Below are 15,954 nucleotides of genomic sequence, written 5' to 3'. Positions count from 1 at the left end.
AGTTCTATCAACATCATTTATGAAGTTAACTTTCCTTATTATGTTACACTCATTGTCATATATTAATTATAATATCTATATTTATTCTTGAACTATTGTAATTCATTGCAGATATATTAATTCTACCAACATAATAATATAATGGTAGTTAATGTGATTATTTTAATAACCCAGAAAAGTTATTCCTTCTTTGTTACTTTTCTTTTAAAATATCTTCCCAAACTATTTTAACCAGTTATTGTTCCATATGATTTTAAGAATATTTCTTCAAGTACCTCCTCATGCTGTATTGCATTCCATTACATTACTATTTTAACTGAAAATATTTTATGACTTAATTTGGAAGGAATACTTTATGATATTCCATTTTCCAGTTCAAAAATCAGTTCAGTTCAGTTGCTCAGTCGTGTCCAACTCTTTGTGACCCCATGAATCGCAGCACGCCAGGCCTCCCTGTCCATCACCAACTCCCGGAGTTCACCCAAACTCATGTCCATCAAGTCGGTGATGCCATCCAGCCATCTCATCCTGGGTCGTCCCCTTCTCCTCCTGCCCCCAATCCCTCCGAGCATCAGAGTCTTTTTCGATGAGTCAACTCTTCGCATGAGGTAGCCAAAGTATTGGAGTTTCAGCTTTAGCATCATTCCTTCCAAAGAAATCCCAAAGATCTCCTTCAGAATGGACTGGTTGGATCTCCTTGCAGTCCAAGGGACTCTCAAGAGTCTTCTCCAACACCACAGTTCAAAAGCATCAATTCTTCGGCATTCAGCTTTCTTCACGGTCCAACTTTCACATCCATACATGACCACTCTATTTATTCAAAAATTGTAAAAATGTTTCTTGACAAAATTTTATAGATTGCATCACCTAGGCAACACATATTTCTCATTGGGATTATTTCTGGGATTCTAAAATGTTGGTTGCTGTCTTGAAAAGGACCTATGTTCTGATTGTTTCATGATTATTGGCATAAAGGAGCAGTATCGAATTTGATATATGTAGTGGTCTTTTATCAAGCTATTTTGCTGAACTACTATTGGGTCTATAAAATCTTTTAATGTTCTCCAAAGAGGGGACAAAACAAACTGTGACAAATCACGAATTCTGAGATATATCTCAGTTTTGGAGAGGTTAAAATGTGGAAAACAGCAAGTCATAGATTTGATAAAATATCATAGATTTCTAAATGATGATGATTGGGTTTCTTTCTCACCAGTAATCATATCTTACATCTACTTCAGGTCTCTATGTCTTGGCCAGAGCAATAGAGGCAAATGACAGGCAGTCCTGTCCTTCTGTCCTGAGACGTCTGCTACATATGACCTCCAGAATGGATTTTGAGTTACTGCATTTAAAAATTTTGGTTTCCTTAAAGACTTTCTTTTTCCTTTTGCCCTCAATATGTTTTCATTTCAATTTAGCCTGCTCTCTCTTTTTGATACCCTATTTGTATTTCATAGACATCAGTTTGAAAAAAAAAGGTATAACTTAGATCTAGTAAAATGCACAAATCTTAAGGGTACAACTCAGTGGAATTTAAAATATACACACCTGTGTGAACACCACCAGATCAATTACTTAAAACACTTTCAACATTCCCAAAGTTCCTCATCCCCCTTCTCATAATTAGCTCGCCATGAATAGCTCATTAATATAGGTTAATCTATATTGTGATTCTTATCACCATAGATTAGTTCCACAAGCCTTAGAACTTCATAGAAATGAAATCATATACTATGTACTTTCTTCACTTTTTAAATAGATTTGGGGAACATTTTTTAATTGTAGTAAATACATATAAAATTTACCACTTTCATCATATATAAGAGTTCAGAAAAGTGGTATTAACTGTACTCACATTGCAGTAGAACCATCTCCACCCATCTTCAGTTTGGGGAGATAGGATGTGATTTCCAGAACATCCCATCTTCCCAAACTGAAATCTTGTACCCACTAAACACCAACTTCCCATACTGCCCCCCACCCCGCACCCCAACCACTGGCAACCTTTCATCTCTATGACTTTGGTACTATTCATAGTATTCTATGAATGAGGTACTATTTCAGGTACCTCAAATAAGTGGAATCACACAATCTATCTTTTTTGTGTCTGGCTTATTTCACTTAACATAATATCTTCAAGTTCACCCACATAACATGTGTAAGAATTTTCTTCCCTTTTAAGGATAAATAGTATTGCATTGTATGGAAATACCACATTTTGTTCATTTATAAATCCATTGATGGAGATATAGATTTTTAAAAATTCATCTTTCTAAATGTCTTCCTCTTTCTGTAATAAATCAGTATTGGATGAAGACTTCAAAAAAAGTTCTTAGGAGATTTTTTTGTCTTATCCTGCAGAAATTTATTCCATAGTTCTCACTTGCCACCCCCTACCCTCACCCCCATTTTCTCAGCTTTGAATTGAGAGAAAAATATCTAGGCCCAGAGTCTGAAAACAAATTAGAGGCAGAGTGTTGCTATTTAGTTCCCTCATTATCTAGCTTAGGTACTGATGGACTCTCTTTTCTAATACATATTTTTTGATGTGGACCATTTTTAAAGTCTTTATTGAATTTGTTACAATATTGCTTCTGCTTTATGTTTTGGCTTTGAGGCATGTGGGATCTTAGTTCTCTGATCAGGGATTAAACCTACCCACCTAGCATTGGAAGGGGAAGTCTTAACCCTTCAATCACTAGGGAAGTCCCCCTTTTTAAAACAAATATACATACATTTTTTATTTGTTTGGTTGCAACACACGGGATAGTTGATCTTTCGTGCAGCATGTGGCATCTCTAGATGCTGCACCACACAAACTTTTAGTCATGGCATGTGGGATCTAGTTCCCTGACCAGGGATTGAACCTGGGCCCTCCACGTTGGCAGTGCAGAGTCTTAGTCACTGGATGACCAGGGAAGTCCCTCTCTTCTCTAATATTCTGTGATTTGATATCCATAGGACTTATTCTAGTGTTTTTTTTTCTCTGCTTGCAAGCATTTCTTTTGTGTAGTTCTTCTGAAATGAAGTGGAATTATTTCCTGATTCTCTGTTAGAAAGAGGATGTTTAACCTAGAAAATTTAACTGTATTTACTCTTCCTTAAGGACAGCTTTACCCCTGCCCTCAACTTTCACTGTTTTTAGGGTTCCTCTACCTCTACCTGAAAAGTTATGACCAACTTAGATAGCATATTCAAAAGCAGAGACATTACTTTGCCAACTAAGGTCTGTCTAGTCAAGGCTATGGTTTTTCCTGTGGTCGTGTATGGATGTAAGAGTGAAGACTGTGAACAAGGCTGAGCGCCGAAGAATTGATGCTTTTGAACTGTGGTGTTGGAGAGGACTCTTGAGAGTCCCTTGGACTGCAAGGAGATCCAGCCAGTCCATTCTAAAGGAGATCAGCCCTGGGATTTCTTTGGAAGGAATGATGCTAAAGCTGAAACTCCAGTACTTTGGCCACCTCATGCGAAGAGTTGACTCATTGGAAAAGACTCTGATGCTGGGAGGGATTGGGGGCAGGAGGAGAAGGGGACGACAGAGGATGAGATGGCTGGATGGCATCACGGACTTGATGGACGTGAGTCTGAGTGAACTTCGGGAGATGGTGATGGACAGGGAGGCAATTCATGGGGTCGCAAAGAGTCAGACACGACTGAGCGATTGAATGACGACGACCTCTACCTGAAATTCTTTTTCCTCCCATAATTCATCGATTATATTTTCCCCTAATTTTTCCTCCCAGTTTTATGAGACAGTTGACACACAACACTCTATGAGATTAAGGTATTACTTCACCTGAAATTCTTTATCTTTGAGAAGACTACCTATCCCAAGGTCTCCATCCTCTTCATCCTAAGCCTTAGTGTGTTCTGGGGATTGTAGAAACTGAATTGGATAAGAGGGGCCGTGAATGAAAGGAAGGACACTCTGACCATTCAGACCTGTTTCCACACAGTTAAGGCCATGCATGTCTGAATTTCTCATTAGTGAACCGCTGTGTTTCCCAAACTGTGGGCAGTCAGTGAAGGGAATCAAGGCGAGTCATGAGACAGGGTTCCTTCTACCTAATTCACTGCTGAGCTTTCCAGATTCAAAACATGCTGTTATGGAGAATTCCCTGGCAGTCCAATGGTTAGGACTCCACTCTTTCACTGCCGAGGATAAAGGTTCAGTCTGATCAGGGAACTAAGATCCTGCAAGCCTCATGGTGGCCAAAAAAAAAAAAAAAAAACCACCTGCGGTATGCCTCAGGTATCAATTCTGTTTCTTAGTTTGACACTAATGAAAATTTAATACTAGAAATACTTCCAGCAATCTCATTCATGATTGACTTTTATTCTTTATTTCAGGAGTGATTGTGCATTTTCATCTTTTCATATGATTACATGAATATTTAGGCATCCCAGGTGGCACTAGTGGTAAAGAACCTGCCTGATCTCTGGGTTGGGAAGATTCCCTGGTGGAGGGCATGGCAACCCACTCCTATATTCTTGCCTGGAGAACCCCAGACAAAGGAGCCTGGTGAGCTATGGTCCATAGGGACACAAAGAGGTGGACACCACTGAAGTGACTTGGCACACACTTCTTACCTAGAAATCTCAGCTGTTTTACAAGCATCAGAGAAGAACTGGAAAGCACCATACAGATACTACTGCTGGACTGATCATGATCAAGACAGGCTCTCAACTGTAAACACGTGGCTCTCTATTTTGTTTTCAACCAGTGCAAATCTTAGCTGTTATGACATCTTACAACACCATCCAATAAGAACAGCAGATAAAAGTAGGCTGCTATAATTGAAGCCAATAGTAGTACCAGGACACCCACCCTCTCCCCACTGCTTTGGCAGAGAAAGGGCTCCATGGAATGCCTAAAGCTCTGAGCAGCATAATTTCTAAATCACTACCCTAGACATCACTAAGGGCCTTCCTAGTGGTTCAGACAGTAAAGAAGCTGCCCGAACGCAGGAGATCCGGGTTCGATCCTTCGATCAGGAAGATCCCCTGGAGAAGGGAATGGCTACCCAACTCTAGTATTTTTGCCTGGAGAATTCTACAGACCCAGGAGCTGGATGGTTATTACAGTCCCTGGGGTCACAAAGAGTCAGATATGACTGAGCAACTCACACACACACACACACACACACACACACACAGACACACACACACACACACACACACGACATCACTAAAGGATGTTTGTGCAAACTACCCACTAAAGAAGAGTATGAGAAAGGGCATCAAGAGGTCTCTCCATAACTAGAATGCTTGAGCTCTGACGTGGTGTTTTATTTTTAAGAATTCACTTGATTGGTGTTGTCTATACTTAGCACTCATCCCCTTCCTACTCCAACCACTGACGGAGCTCCATTGGACCGTGTGATCACCAAGACCCTACTCTTCCTTATGTTCATTTTACACATCTTTACAAACATCCTTAAAATTTGTTTTCTTACATCTAATATCAGGATGTGACTTCCAGTTCTGACCATGTTAAGAGTGTATCGACTATGGCCTGTCTCTTCTGCTGATTACCATGAAAACTCTGGACAAAGTACACAAAAATAATCAGCCGAGGACTCTTAAAAGTAAATGAAATCAGGTGGATCGCAGAGTGGAGTCAAAATTTGAAGAAGCAATGCATTTGAAAATGAGTTTTCCATCTTTTCCCCTCTTTTTTCCTGTGACTTTGCCCTAAGTGCAGAACTGTTCGGTAGTATTGATACAGTTACTTAAAAACTCTTGCCTTTTTGCACAGAAGGACTGGGAAAGGGGCCTCTCTGGGGCAGAGAGTGTAAGAGAAATCCTGGAGAGAAGTGAGCTGGAGAAGAGGATGTCTCAAAATTGTATAAGAAACTAGACAAGACTCTGGCTTAGCCTTGGGCTGCATATGCACACGTACTCAGTCCTATCCGACTCTGCAGCCCCATGGGCTGTAGCCCATCAGGCGCCTCTCTCCGTAGGGATTCTCCAAGCAAGAATACTGGAGTGGGTAGCCATTCCCTTCTCCAGGGGATCTTTCCCACCCAGGGGTCGAACCCGGGTCTCCTACATTGCAGGCAGATTCTTTTTTATTTTTTAATTTATTTTTAATTGAAGGATAATTATAATATTGTGTTCATTTCTACCACACGTTAATGCAGATAAGCCATAGGTATACCCATGTCCCTTCCCTTCTGAGCTTTCCTCCCACCTCCCACACTAGCCCACCCCTCTAGGCTGTCACAGAGCCCTGGCTTGAGTTCCCTGAGTCATAAAGCAAATTCCCACTGGCTATCTATTTTACAAATGTTAATGTAATCTGTTTGCATTCTACTCTCTCCATTCGTTCCACACTCTCCTTCCTACCCATCCCCCGTGTTCATAAGTCTGTTCTCTGTGTTGCAGGCAGGTTCTCTACCATCTGAGCCACCAGGGAAGCTGCATATGCATGGGACAGACACAAAGCATCAAAAGCGTAGGGACTTGAATTAAGATTTAAACCACCAACCAGATCTCAGACTAACCTCTTAGAGATGTGGTTGAAGCAGCCATCAGCAAGGTCAGGAAACTGAACTGAGATTAGAACCACTGCCCACAGAAAGTGCATTTTTGGTTGTTGTTCTAACAATCTGTTATTTGTTTATTCCTACATAGAACCACATTCCCCAGCCCCCCACCTCCACCCCTCCACACACACACATATTGAGGAAGTTATTTGGAGTGAGCCACAGCCTGGAGTATGAAACCTGAGGTACTCTTCTCCCTCACTGTAGCTCAGTTATCTCAGACTCTTTGCAACCCTGTTGCCTGCACCCCACCAGGCTCCTCTGTCCATGGGATTCTCCAGGCAAGAATACCGGAGTGGGTTGCCATTTCCTCTTCCAGGGAGTCTTCCCGACCCAGGGATTGAAACTTGGTCTCCTGAATAGGCAGGCAGATTCTTTACCACTGAACCACCAGGGAAGCCCCATTTTGTGCTTTAGGTGAGGGCATAGACCAGACCGAATTGGCATCTCCTTCTGGATACTGTATAAGGAAAGGGGACCAAGACACACCCAGGAGGGCTGGTGGGTAGGCTGGAAGATAAATTCTCTGAATAGCGGCACTGGCACCTCAATACCGGAGGGGCTCGGGGTTGGCTGAAAGTGTTGTGGGGTTGGAAAGGAGTTAATTTATTTGCAGATTACAGAGAGAAATGAAGGCAGCTCACGGACACTGGGTATCAGCAGGGTCAGTAGGTGTTGCTGTGTGTCTTTATTGTCGCATCGGGAAAGTAATAGAGGCATCATAGCCAAAAAGGGCCGTGGCGATTAGGCCGAGTATCCCTGCAACGATTCTGGAGCGATATCCTCTCTCAACAAGTAAAATAATGGAGGTGATCAGGTAGATGATGGCCGCTGTGAGGGATCGGAGGAAATTAGTCCAAGGCCAGTGAATGAATTGTATCTTGGTGTGCAGGTCACATGTGTAGACGATAAAGAAGATGATAGCTAGGATCAATTCAATCAGCGACAGAGAGATATAGCCTGATGTTGAGGCACTGTAGAGGGTCAGAATCACAAGGCACAATATAATCTCAGCAAACAGAAGTATTCCCTTTTGGGTGCACAAGAAGTTAGTGCAGCTGTTGTGCTGGAAATCTGCCATGGCAGGGCTGGAGTCCTTGGGGGCAGGGAGAGTCTGCTGGCAGGTTCAATGCTGGTGCACACCAGCTGTCTTGCTGGCCGTCTAGAGAGTGGTTTTCAAAACCTGTAGACTGCAGCTAATTGGTTCAATCACCTGCTAAAACAATAATAGAGATAATAATAATGAACAGCATTCTTCAGAGAATTTTAACAGGATTCATATCCACACATTTCAATAGTCAAAGAACCCAGAATATAATCCAAAATTACTTGATAAGCAAAGGATCAGGAAAACATGACCAGTTTTCAAGAGAAAAGACAATCACCAGATGCCAACCCCAAGAGGACACATATGTTGAAATTATGAGACTTTAAAGTAGATACTATAATAAATTTCATGCATGCGTATGCTCAGTCATGTTCTACTCTGTGATTCCATGCATTGTAGCCCACCAGGCTCCTCTGTCCGTGGAATTTTCCAGGCAAGACTACTGAAGTGGGTTGCCATTTTCTCCACCAGGGGATCTTCCTGATCCAGGGATTGAACCTGCATCTCTTGCTGTCTCCTACATCTACAGACAGATTTCTTACCACTGAGACTTCACGAGGTAAAGGTAAACACATATGAGATAAAATAAATGGAAAGCTAGGAGGTCTTAGCAAAGAAAATAAATTATTAAAAAAGGACAAAATTATATTAAAACATACATTCTCTGATATTTAAAATTACTAATGAACTCAATAACAGAATGACGATGACAAGTCAATGAACTCGAAGAAACAGAAATTCTCCAATCTGAAGAACGAAGAGAAGATTAGAAAAAACTGAATATGAGGAGTCAAGGGATTATATCACAAATCTAACGTTTGTAACAATAGAGTCCTATAAAGAAACTGGTTCAGAAACAGTGGCTGAAAACTTCTCCAAATTAGTGAGAGACATTAATTTGCAGATTCAAGAATTTCACAGAACATAAAGCAGAATAAACTCAAAGAAACCACAACCCAGACACGTTATAATTAAGCTATTGATAACTAAATATAATGAGAAACACTGGGCTGGATGAAGGACAAGCTGGAATCAAGATTGCCGGGAGAAATATCAATAACCTCAGATATGCAGATGACACCACTCTTATGGCAGAAAGTGAAGAAGAACTAAAGAACCTCTGGATGAAAGTGAAAGAGGAGAGTGAAGAAGTTGGCTTAAAGCTCAACATTCAGAAAACGAAGATCATGGCATCTGGTCCCATCACTTCATGGCAAATAGATGGTGAAACAGTGGAAACAGTGACAGACTTTATTTTGGGGGGCTCCAAAATCACTGCAGATGGTGACTGCAGCCATGAAATTAAAAGACACTTGCTCCTTGGAAGGAAAGTTACGACCAACCTAAACAGCATATTAAAATGCAAAGACATTACTTTGCCAACAAAGTTCCATCTAGTCAAGGCTATGGTTTTTCCACTAGTCATGTATGGATGTGAGAGTTGGACTGTGAAGAAAGCTGAGCGCCGAAGAATTGATGCGTTTGAACTGTGGTGTTGGAGAAGACTCTTGAGAGTCCCTTGGACTGCAAGGAGATCCAACCAGTCCATTCTAAAGAAGATTTGTCCTGAGTGTTCATTGGAAGGACTGATGTTGAAGCTGAAAGTCCAATACTTTGGTCACCTGATGTGAGGAGCTGACTCATTTGAAAAGACCCTGATGCTGGGAAAGATTGAAGGCGGGAGGAGAAGGGGACAACAGAGGACAAGATGGTTGGATGGCATCACTGACTCAACGGACATGAGTTTGAGCAAGCTCTGGGAGTTGGTGATGGACAGGGAGACCTGGCATGCTGCAGTCCATGGGGTTGCAGAGTCGGACATGGCTGAGTGACTGAACTGAACTGAACTGAAATGTAAAAAAGTCTTAAAAGCAGCTAAGGAAAAATGACACATCATATACACATCATATTAAGTCCCCTACATTTGAACTTTCAAGTTAAGAACATTTGAAGATGCAAATATACATTTGCATGTCCAGTTACACAAGTTGGTTCACGTGTCTGGTGTATATTGTCACATGTGTATCCTCCACAAGTGGTTGTGCTTTTGTGTATTTTACTGTACTGTATAGAGCCCAGTAGCACAGTATCTTTATTTCAACTGAGTGCTGATGAATTGATGCTTTTGAAAGGTGATGTTGGAGAAGACTCTTGGGAGTCCCTTGAACTGCAAGGAGATCAAACCAATCAATTTTAAAGTAAGTCAATCCTGAATATTCATGATGGTGAGGCTGAAGCTCCAATACTTTAGCCACCTGATGCAAAGAGCCAACTCATTGGAAAAGACCCTGATGCTGGAAAAGATTGAAGGCAGGAGGAAAAGGGGACGACAGCGGATGAGATGGTTGGACGGCATCACTGGCTCAACGGACATGAGTTTGAGCAAGCTCTGGGAGATGATGAAGGACAAGGACACCTGGCATGCTACAGTCTATGGGGTCGCAAAGAGTTGGATACAACTGAGCGACTGAACAACAACAACAAGGTTGGTCATAGCTTTCCTTCCAAAGAGCAAGCGTCTTTTAATGTCATGGCTGCAGTCACTGTCCATAGTGATTTTGGAGCCCAAGAAAATAAAATCTGTCATTGCTTTCACTTTTTTACATGTCTAAATCTAGTTTTCTCTGGTAACTTCAGTAGTTTATATGTTTCTAAAAACAGAATTATTTGGCTTATGGAACAAGTTGAGAGCTATATAGTGACTGAAACATATGCTCTCCAAAAACAAGATAATCTCACATTAGCAAAAGAGTAAAATTTTAGAAAGGATTCTCTGATGGTAGTAGAAACAGTAGACTGAATGAAATTTGAAATCCTGTATGAAAACTTGCTTGTGATTTTTCCCTTACATTTTAGGACCTCTAGCTCATTTCCTGGTCCTGTGTTCTCCAAAACTAATGTTCTCGTAAACACCAGTGGGACTGAGCATCAGAGTGATCCCTAATGCCTGAGTACACACTCCCACTCCCTAAATGCCAACCTAAATTCCAGAGGGAGCCAAGATCTACTTGATCTCTATTTCTGGGTCTTAGAATATTGCAGTTTTGTTAAGTTGTTTTTAGTCCTAAGAAGGCAGCATTAGCTGCTGTTTCAATGGTGGAGAAAATAGCAACCTCTCTTTACTATTTATGACTGTCATTTCCCTATCATGGGACTTAAAAAAAAAAAAAAGAACACTACAAAACCAGAAAACAGTTCTTACTGTCTAAAGAAAGGGAAAACTATCTTTGCTGTGATTTGGTAGAAAAGTTGAATGATGAAAGCGAGGAGTATGCTTTCTGCGTCTCAGATTTTTCATCTGGAATATGAAGATTTTGATAATGCCTGCCTCAGTTGTTGTGAAAAACAAAAAGATAACCAATAAGAAATAATAAGCTGTAGAATTCTAAGCAAATGTCAGTTATTAATATTGCCTTAATGGCACCCCACTCCAGTACTCTTGCCTGGAAAAATCCCATGGATGGAGGAGCCTGGAAGGCTGCAGTCCATGGGGTCACTAAGAGACAGACACAACTGAGCAATTTCACTTTCACTTTTCACTTCCATGCATTGGAGAAGGAAATGGCAACCCACTCCAGTGTTCTTGCCTGGAGAATCCCGGGGACTGGATTCTGGGGAGCCTGGTGGGCTGCCGTCTATGGGGCCTCACAGAGTCGGACACGACTGAAGCGACTTAGCAGATAAGATTTATCACATAAAGAATTTAACTTAATTGGAAAAGTTGATACTTTCAAATTCCTTTTTTACTTTATGGAGAAAAGCAGCTGGCATTTTAGCAATTTTCATTCTTTCAGTTTTATTGAGATATAGTTGACATGTATCACTGTGTAAGTTTAAGGCATAATGATTTGACTTATACTACAAGCAAACTATTTTTAAAAGTCCTTTAGCCTTTATACTAATTCCCCTGCTTTCTATTTTCAACAAGATGATTCAGTCTGTCCACATTATCTTCAGTGAAGCCATGTTCATTTAAAGGTATTTTAAGGATACAAAATATTCCCACAAATATACATGATACATCTTATCTTTTAAAGACTAAATTTGAGAAGCTAAAAATCTTTCCTCAGCTATTTCTAAAATACTTTGCCCCTAAATAACAGTCTTCAAGTTCTCAGAATTCGTATCCCATCTTCACTACAGCTCAAGATTTGTTTCAGATAAGGTCAGTCGGAATATATTCTTATTGTGTAATCTAGCTCTTTTAGTCTACACAAAGCATATTTTTACACTCTCTGCACACAGTGTTTGTGCTTTTTGAAATGTGTGAGACTGACAAAAGTAATTAATACATAATAAATTATATTTTAAAAGAATTTGATTAGCACAAATTATACCAATAATTCAAAGATGTTTAGTGAACTTCAACATTATCCTTTTTAACATCATATATCAATAAGAACCAGACTGTTCATAGAAGCTACCTGGAATTTTTGTTTTTTTTTTTCATTTCTCCAATGGAATTCCCTGGTGGTCCAGTAGTTAGGACTCTGCGCTCTCACTGCTGAGGGCTGGGGTTCAATCCCTGGGCATGAAACGAAGATCCCACAAGCTGAGCAGTGTGGCCAAAAATAATAATAAATAAAATAAAAGTTCTCCAAATCAGCTTGCCTATTTGGAATTAATTTTGATTTGGATTTTCTTTCAAAATATGAAGTATAGACAATTTTCAATTATTTGATTATCTCAATTGCTTGCACTCTAAATAAACTGGAGTCTTGTGTATTTTTCATTAAGTAGGCAGTTGGGAAAGGGAAAATGCATTCATAATGACTAAGAACTAGCATTTGTGAAAGATACAAACACAATAATTAATAAGTGGATTGTTCATTTCATTTAGTTTCTATTAAATCTAATGACTAGATTTTCAAATTGAAGCATCCTAAAAGATTAAAAAATTAATGAAAAATGCCTTTTGTATTTTTTCATGGTTAAGAAACAGACATAGCTATTTCCTAAGATAGTCAGATTTATTAATTTTAAATTTCAAACATTATATGAAGTATAAGGTCAGAGAAAGGTGTTGGGTGAATTTACTAATAATAGTTAAAATTTATAATTTTAATGAATATTTATCAATGTTTATTAAGTCCTTACTAAGTGCCTTATACCTCTATAGAATTTTATTTGATTATCTTTTTAAATTATTGTAACCCTCCAACATATCTCCATTGTATAGATTAAAGCCATTGAGCCTCAGAACATGAATTAACTTATACATATCAGGAAGGTAGTATATGACAGAAACAAATTTTGAACAAGGTCTCTGACCTCATAGTCTGTTAATTTGCATGTGTTTCTATGTATTTCTGAGTGTGTGTCTGTCTTAATATACAAGTAATGACTCTGTACCATTTTCACTATATTTAAAGAGGAAGCTAGGAAAATTTTTTCCTCTAGTATAAGAGACCAAATAATTATATAATTTTTAAGGGTTTTCAAAAATATATGGCTATTCTAAGAGGTAGGTAATGGTATCTCATCATTGTTTTAATTTTCAACTCCTTAATGACATAAGATATTGAGCATCTTTTCATATGCTTATTTGCCATCTGTATCTTCTTTAGTGAGTTGTCCATTAAGGTCTTTTGCCCATTTTTTAAAAGTCAGGTTGTTCATTTTCTTTTTTTTTTTTTAATGGAAAACTGAAGGCTGCATTTTATTGTACAGGCAGTCCATTCACCTCATCCTCTCTAATGAAGCTTTGTCAAAAAATAACATGAATTTCTCCATACTTTTGCTTCATGTTCTAAAAAAGTACAGTTTTCCTCAAAAGCTAAAAATTAAGCCAATTTAGTTTTCCCAGAACTGAATAATATTTTCCAACATAAAATTGATAATTTATATTACTTAAACCAAAACTAACAAGATCTTCTTCAACATTGAAGACTTTACAGCAAAAACAGGCACAAGTCATACTGTTGCTAACAGGCTGGTAAAACTAGTCATAAAAATTAATAATATACATTTTGCTCAGCAACAAAACAAATTTTGGCAAAAATCTTTGCCAAATGACACTAATGGATATTGTCCAACATAAACAGCATAATTGTTTAAGCAGGTTTGGTTGATTTATAATATTACATTAGTTTCAGCTTTACAACATAGTGATTTAAACTTTCATAGACTTTATTACACTCAGCATTATTATAAAATATTGGCTATATTCCCTGTGTTATATAACATACCTTCATAGCTTATCATTTTATATACATAGTTTGTACCTCAATCCCCTACCATAATCTTACCCTTTCCTGTTCTCCTTCCCTCTCCCCACCAGTAACCTCTAGTTTGTGCTGTGAGTCTGTTACTATTTTGTTATATTCATTTGTTTATTTTTCAATAGATCCCACATATAAGTGATAACATACAATATTGGCCTTTCTCTGTCTGAATTACTTCAGTAAGCACAACCTCCAAGCCCATCTGTATTGTCGCAAATGTCAAATTTTAACTATTTTTTATTGCTGAGTAGTATTCCATTTGTGTGTGCGTGTGTGTGTGTGTATACGCCACTTCTTTGTAAACTCATCTGTTGACGCATGCGTAGGTCGCTTCCATATCTTGACAAATACAGATAATGCTGTTATGAACATTAGGGTATGTGTATCTTTTCAAATTTGTGTTTTCATTTTCTTCATCTGAAGAAATAACCAGGAATGGAATTGCTGGATCAAATTTTTGTATTTTAGCTTTTTGAGGAAACTCAATACTGTTTTCCATAGTGGCTGCACTAATTTCCATTCCCGGAACAGGGTTAAAAAGTTCCCCTTTCTCCACATCCTCACCAATGTTTATTATTTGTAGCCTCTTTGATGACAGATGTGAGGCGATATCTCCTTGTGGTTTTGATTTCCATTTCTGATTGTTAACAATGTTGAGTATCTTTTCATGTGCCTTTTGGCCATCTGTATGTATTATTTGTATCTTCTTTAGTGAGTTGTCCATTAAGGTCTTTTGCCCATTTTTTAAAAGTCAGGTTGTTCATTTTCTTATTGTTGAGCTTTGAGTTCTTTGTATATTTTGGACAGCAGTCTTTTTATTAGATATTTTGAAAAATATTTGCAAATATTTTCTTCCATTCTGTGACATGTCTGCTCATTCTGTTGACATTGTGTTTCTCAGGGTAGAAGTTCTTAATTTTAATGAATCCAACTTATCCAACTTATGCATCATGCCTTTGGTGTCATCATATCTAAAAAATTTTTACATATTCAAGATTATGGGTTTTTTCCTATGTTAACTTCTAGGAATTTTACAGTTTGCATTTTGCACTTTATATCTGTGACCCATTTTGAGTTAACTTTTATGAAAGGTATAAGGTCTCTGTCCAAATTAATTTTTTTGCATGAAGATGTCCAGTTGTTCCAGTAAAATTTGTTTAAAAGACAGTCATTGCTCCATCTCATTGCCTTTGGGTTTTTGTCAAAGATCAGTTGACTATGTGAGTGTTTTTCTGGGCTCTTTTTTTGTTCCATTGATCTATTTTTTTATTCTTCCACCAATACTAAACTGTCTTGATTATTTTAGCTTTATAGTAAGTCTTTACTGGTACTTTAGACCAGTAACATTTAATGTAACTATTATTATTTTAGGAGTTGAATGTGCCAGTTTTTGTTTTATGTTCATTCTCTCTTTTTTACTTCTCTGTGTTCTTTTTCCTGTTTCCCAGTGGGTTATTTGAATCATTTTACAATTCCATTGTTATGTATCTATGGTTTGTTTGCATAAATCACCTTGTATACTTTTTCAAGTATGACATTTTATATATGTAGAACTTATCATAGTTTGCTGGTGTTGACAATTTATCAGTTTAAATAAAGTATAGAAACCATGCTCCTATTTATATCCCTTTACAATCCAAATAAAACAGGGATCTCTGTTTTATAGTTGCAAGAAAGTAAATTCTGCCAACAGCTCTTCCAACAGTCCTTGGAAGAGGACTCCAAGACTCACTTCATTTCAGCCTGATGAGCTCTGACACTGTTTCCCCATCTATTTCCCATGAAGTGATGGGACCGGAGGCCATGATCTTCGTTTCCTGAATGTTGAGCTTTAAGCCAACTTTTTCACTCTCCTCTTTCATTTTCATCAAGAGGCATTTTAGTTCCTCTTCACTTTCTGCCATAAGGGTGGTGTCATCTGCATATCTGAGGTTATTTATATTTCTCCTGGCAATCTTGATTCCAGCTTGTGCTTCTTCCAGTCCAGCGTTTCTCATGATGTACTCTGCATAGAAGTTAAATAAGCAGGGTGACAATATACAGCCTTGACATACTCCTTTTCCTATTGGGA

General features: G+C 38.6%; 1 pseudogene; it reads right to left on the bottom strand.

Moving 5' to 3' along the window:
- Positions 1–7,239: 7,239 nt before the first annotated feature.
- Positions 7,240–7,632, bottom strand: LOC138097478 (proteolipid protein 2 pseudogene; annotated as a pseudogene).
- Positions 7,633–15,954: the final 8,322 nt, after the last annotated feature.

This window comes from Capricornis sumatraensis, chromosome 21 (genome assembly GCF_032405125.1).
Source record: "Capricornis sumatraensis isolate serow.1 chromosome 21, serow.2, whole genome shotgun sequence".
Lineage (NCBI taxonomy): Eukaryota > Metazoa > Chordata > Mammalia > Artiodactyla > Bovidae > Capricornis > Capricornis sumatraensis.
The sequence above is the reverse complement of the archived record's forward strand: the minus strand, read 5'-3'. Positions and strand labels throughout refer to the sequence as shown.